Raw genomic sequence first — 5991 nt, 5'->3', positions numbered from 1 at the left:
CGGCACACAGCACACGACGCAACACACACGCTCACGCTCAAGTGATCAACCTACTCCCTACGTCCGTGAAAGACTGTACATTTAGAGATTTACACATTGACCAGGGCATAATTAATGCCCAAAAGTAGCAGAGTTATGTGCGCATGCGACCATTGAGAGAAGAAGATTAAATGAAGGTTGTTGCATGCTGTAATTAAGGATAGACATGTAGCATATAGCTAGATCACAAGTTGGTGCATTAGTCAATCAATATCGATTTTAGATTAAAGGCTAAATGCATTGGAAGTGTAGATGTACACTCTTTGTTTTTTAGCTGATGTAGACTCTTTGTTGGAAGACCGAGGGAGTACACGTGCATGCACTCACATACACAACTAGGGTGGTTCACGCGCAAGGGTTGGACTCCTGTCGCGCCTGCGTAAAGTTTTGTTTAACTGGTTTCTTTGCTCTGCCACCCCGCGGTCGGGATAAAGCGGCAACTCAGGCCGAACAGCAGAACACCCCACCACCCCGCCAAAATAGGGACGGAAGAGTTCGGAGTCATATGTACGACCTCTGACAGACCCTAGACAGTAGAGCAGGACACACAAGATCTTTATACAGATCGCGAGGACGTTTCCATACTTGGGACGACAACTACCTATTCGGACGTGAAAAACTTAATCACACTCGGGCCAATACCCACAGATGGACGTCGTCGGAGATACACTATGACAGGGCCCACTATAGAGGTGCCGCACAACCTCTCCGCTTCACAGACGAGGTGATGGATCATGAATTCCCCGAGGGGTTCAAGCCTGTCAATATTGAATCATACGACAGAACAACCGACCCCGCAGTGTGGATCGAAGATTTTGTTCTTCACATACACATGGCCCGAGGAGATGACCTCCATGCCATCAAATACCCCCCATTAAAGCTCAAAGGACCAGCTCAACACTGGCTAAATAGTCTGCCTGAGAACTCCATCGACAGCTGGGAGGACTTGGAAGAGGCCTTCCTCGACAACTTCCAGGGTACATATGTCCGGCCACCCGATGCCGATGACTTAAGCCACATAGTTCAACAACCCGGACAATCAGCCAGAAAAATCCGGACTAGGTTCCTAACCAAAAAGAACTAGATCGTTGACTTCCTGGATGCCGAGTCCCTAGAAGCCTTCAAACACAGCATCCGTGACGAATGGCTAGCACGCCACCTCGGACAAGAAAAGCCAAAGTCAATGGTAGCCCTTATGGCACTCATGACCTGCTTTTGCGCAGGCGAGGATAGCTGGCTAGCTCGTAGCAAAAACACAGCCAGCGAGGCAGGCCCCACCGAGGCCAAGAACAGCACCGGTAAGCTCCGGCGCAATAGACACAAACGCTGAAGCAATGTCGACAACACCGAGGACACCACAGTCAACGCTGGATTCAGTGGCTCCAAGTCCGGCCAACGGAAGAAACCCTACAAAAGAAACAACGAAGGACCTTCCAGCCTAGACCGCATACTCGACTGTCCGTGCCAAATTCACGGCACCCCGGATAAGCAAGCCAATCATACCAACAGGGATTGTTGGGTCTTCAAGCAGGCTGGCAAGTTAAATGCTGAAAACAAAGAAAAGGGATCACAAAGTGAGGACGAGGATGAAGAGCCCCGACAGCCGAACACTGGGGGACAGAAGAAATCCCCCCCCCAAGTCAAAACGGTGAACATGATATACGCCACGCACATCCCCAGAAAGGAGCGCAAACGAGCACTCAGGGACGTCTACGCGGTAGAGCCAGTTGCCCCAAAGTTCAATCCATGGTCGTCATTTCCGATCACCTTCGATCAATGAGATCGTCCAACTAGTATCCGCCACGGCGGTTCGGCCGCACTGGTCCTTGACCCAATCATCGACGGATTCCACCTAACACGAGTCCTGATGGATGGTGGAAGCAGCCTCAACCTGTTGTACCAGGATACAATACGAAAGATGGGCATTAATCCGTCACGAATCAAACCAACAAAGACTACCTTTAAAGGAGCTATACCAGGTGTAGAGGCCTGTTGTACGGGCTCAATCACGCTGGAGGTGGTCTTCGGTTCTCCGGACAACTTCCGAAGCGAAGAGTTAATCTTCGATATCGTCCCCTTCCGCAGCGGCTACCACGCACTGCTCGGACGAACCGCGTTTGCTAGATTTAACATAGTGCCACACTATGCTTATTTCAAGCTCAAGATGCCCGGTCCACGCGGCGTCATAACAGTCAATGGCAATACAGAACGCTCCCCCCGAATAGAGGAGCAAACTGCTGCCCTAGCAGCAGAAGTACAGAGCGGCCTTCTCAAGCAGCATTGTAATCCAGCCGTCGAGCCCCTGGACACCATCAAGTGGGTCCGGACTACACTACAACAGGACAGCACGGCTCGTCAAGAGCTCTACTAGCAATTCGGCCTTCATCCCAGCCCCAATGAGGTAGTGACATTCGTACCACGCGTACACAATTACACACTCAAAATTCCATGGACATCGACGGAGGCACGAGATAACCCGGGGTCTAAAATTCGGTCAGACCGATCCCGGACACACATACTTTTACTTCTTTTTCTTGTTTCAGGCACCTCTTTCCGCGGGCCTGATGTCAAGTCCTTTAGAAGGACTGAAATACAACGGAGGCAAGCAACACATGTGTGTAGGGTAACCTTTATACGTTCTTCTTGACGGTATTCATACTTATTTCTCAAGACCCGCGCGCTACGCCCTATTGATTCTGGCATGTTAAATGGCCGGATACTTCTCGCACCATCTATACAAGATACGCCTTGACGTATCCATCCAATTATAATAAAAATGGTTCGTGGCCCAGTTTCTGTGGTTTTTGCTTCTCACTTCGTTTTATTTTGATCTGCCTATTTGCTGCACCGACACTCTTTTACGTTTCATATTCGCAAGGGGCTACCTGTTGCCCCACAATACGGCATCACAGTCCGAACACTTCTTATATATAAGTTCGGCACCCCGAATTTAGCTTTATATGCATTGGCTCCGAATCATGTCTTTGGTCAATAGTTGGGTTGCCCAGCTCCTGTGCTTGCTACCCTACGTTCCGCTCCATCGTCTAGGGTAGTAAAGGGAGAACTACTACGATTGTGCCCTGGCTTTGACCAGACGAGAACCTCAGTAGAGAAAGCTGAAAACTGACTGTCATGATGTGGTGAGAGCCGGTCAGCTACTCGAGGACTACAAATCGTTGGAGATTTTTTCCGCGTTACGCGAGAGATCGACACTTGCCGATCAGATGCTGACGGTACTCTGGCTTAAACTAGGGGCTGCGCCCACGCTTTATTATAAAACTCCTATGGCTAAGTGAGGGCGTTAAAGCCATAAAGTCCGATTGCCTTGTTCGTTGCACTAAACAACTCCTTCAAGGACCATGTAATTGGATCAAGATTGTTTAGATTCCATCCCGAACACCTCCGTACTATCTACATGAGGGCAGAAGCCGACGACTGGCCAACCCTGGGGAACTCTGAACCTGGGTTAGTAAAAGGTACTACTTCTCCGCATACTTGCTTTGCATCTTAAATGCCTTACCCGCCGTGATCTTCTTGGCCTCCTGGATCTCCTGGAGGGAGGCCTGGGCCTCATTCCGTGCGGTCTCCATGCTCTGACAAGCCTTGGCGAGCTCGGTCCCTCGAACCGGCGCATCATGCTCCAAGGCCTCACATTTTTCACCGCATCCTGGAGCTCCTAGTGGACTTCTTTGACCCGGGCCTTTAGCTTCTTACGGGCGGCTTGCTGCTAGAAAGCCTGCTCCTCGACCTCGCCCAGGGCCTTCCTCAGGGCCTCGACCTTGGTCGCGGCTTCTGCACATATCACAATACCGCTGTCAATATACAACGCTTATCCTTTCCTGAACATATAGCAAGTCGTTCCTCACCTTGCTTCTCCTGGAGCTGAACCTTAACCTCGCCGAGCTCGTTCTTGGTCCGCTCCAGCCTCCGCTTCAGCTCGGAGACCTCGGCAGTATGCGAGGGCGCGGCCAACAGGGACGCATGCTTATCGATACATATTCAGTCAGCCTCTTATAATTAAGGATTGATCCCCTGTCCGATTCTCCTCGCCGAACACCAGACAACGTCTCAGGGGCTACGGACTATACGGGGTTTTTCTCTTTCTTACCTAGAAACCTGTTAACAGGCTGCTGTAGGCTTCATTCAGTCCGCTCTTGGCAGACTGAACCTTCTCGATCACCGCACCCATAAGGATACAGTGCTCGTCCACGACAGGAGCCACCAGTGGAGGCGACGCACCCCCCCTCCTTCAAAGGGGGTTGCTCGCCTGTCTCCAGAGCCTTATGGGTCTCCAGAATTGTATTCGGCTGAGGGCCGAACTGGATACGGCCCTCTTTGCCAGTCTCCATGGTGATTGGCTCCCCCATGTTTCCGGCAGTGGAGGTCCCGGCTTGTGGCGCCTCCCGGACAACGTCCTGGGCTCCTCCCTTCTAAGCGGTCCTCCGGGATAACACCTCGGCGTCGTCCCTGGCCCCGGGGGAGTAAGCAGGCGGCGGCGACATGCTCGACATCTCCAACGGAGCCAACGAACCTCCAGATGCGGATCGCTGGATAAGGTCACGGGACGGACCGCAATAGCGTGGATTAACCATGTTAGAATAATAAAAAGAAAGGGCTGGATGTGCGCATAAATAAGCCATGTCACTTACGATGCGGCTTGGGGCCTAGTACAGGGACGACATTCCGGACTACTGTCAACGTCCCACACGGTGTTGACCGCTGGGGTGCCCTTCCCCTTTTTGGGTGCTTTCGCCTCCAGATGTGCCGAGGCCACCCTCTTCTTCTTCTTCTCCTCGGGAGGAGGGTTTTTTCCCTCCTCCTCCTCCTCTTCCTCGTCATTGTCCTCAGGGATAGAGGAATGGGCCTCGTCGTCTTCAGACGTCGCGTCCGAAGTGCCTTTGCGACGGAGGCCACTCTTGGCCCCCTTGGCCTTCTTCTCCGGCGCCGTATATGGCGACGACACGAGCATCTTCGCTAGGCGTGGGATGACTGGTTCTTCGGGCAACGAAGCCGGACACTGGATCCACTTCGCCCTCTCCACCCAGTCCTGAGGGAGCAATACTAAGATCTCAGACATCATCCTCGAAACATTTAAGTTGGGAATACATCAAAAGTAACATACCTCGCTGGCGGGGTGTTTACAATTGTGACCATGGTCTGAGTCTGTGGCCAGTGGCTTCTCGTTGCCCTTAAGGAGCAACTTCTAGGCCCCTTCGTGAGAAGTCTCGAAGAGCCTTTTCAGGGTCTTGTGCTTCTTTGAATTGAACTCCCATAAAGGGCGGCTTCGGCACTGGCACGGAAGAATCCGGCGGACTAGCATCACCTGGATAACGTCAACGAGCTTGACGTCCTTGGTCACCATGCTTTGAACGCGTGTCTGCAGCGCTATCAACTCGTCAGGTGAACACCAGTCCAGACTCTTCTCGACCCAGGAGGTGAGTCGCATGGGAGCACTGGAGCGGAATTCGGCAGCTACGGCCCAGGTGGTGCCGCGAGGTTCTGTGATGTGGAACAACTTCTTCTAGCATTCCTTTACTGCCTCCACAAAGCTGCCTTTGGGCCAGGAGACGTTGGATAGTTTTCTCACCATGGCCCCTCCGCACTCCGCGTGCTGGCCATCCACCACCTTCGACTTCACGTTGAATACTTTGAGCCACAGCCCGAAGTGGGGATGGATGCGGAGGAAGGCCTCGCACACGACGATAAACGCCGAGATGTTGAGGAAGGAATTCGGGGACAGATCATTGAAATCTATCCCGTAATAGTACATCAGCCCGCGACGTGGGGACGACTTGTCCCTCGGCTAGTAGACGATGGGTGATATCCTTCGCCAAATATCCGGCCGCCCGGAGCTTAGTAATGTCCTCCTCCTTGACGGAGGAGACCATCCACTTGCCCTGACCACCAGATCCGGACATGGTTGCTTGAGTGGAAAGGAGATGAGAACTTGGG

The sequence above is a fragment of the Triticum urartu genome, chromosome 1 (assembly GCF_003073215.2).
Source record: "Triticum urartu cultivar G1812 chromosome 1, Tu2.1, whole genome shotgun sequence".
Taxonomy (NCBI): Eukaryota; Viridiplantae; Streptophyta; class Magnoliopsida; order Poales; family Poaceae; genus Triticum; species Triticum urartu.
Note: the sequence above shows the minus strand (reverse complement) of the source record.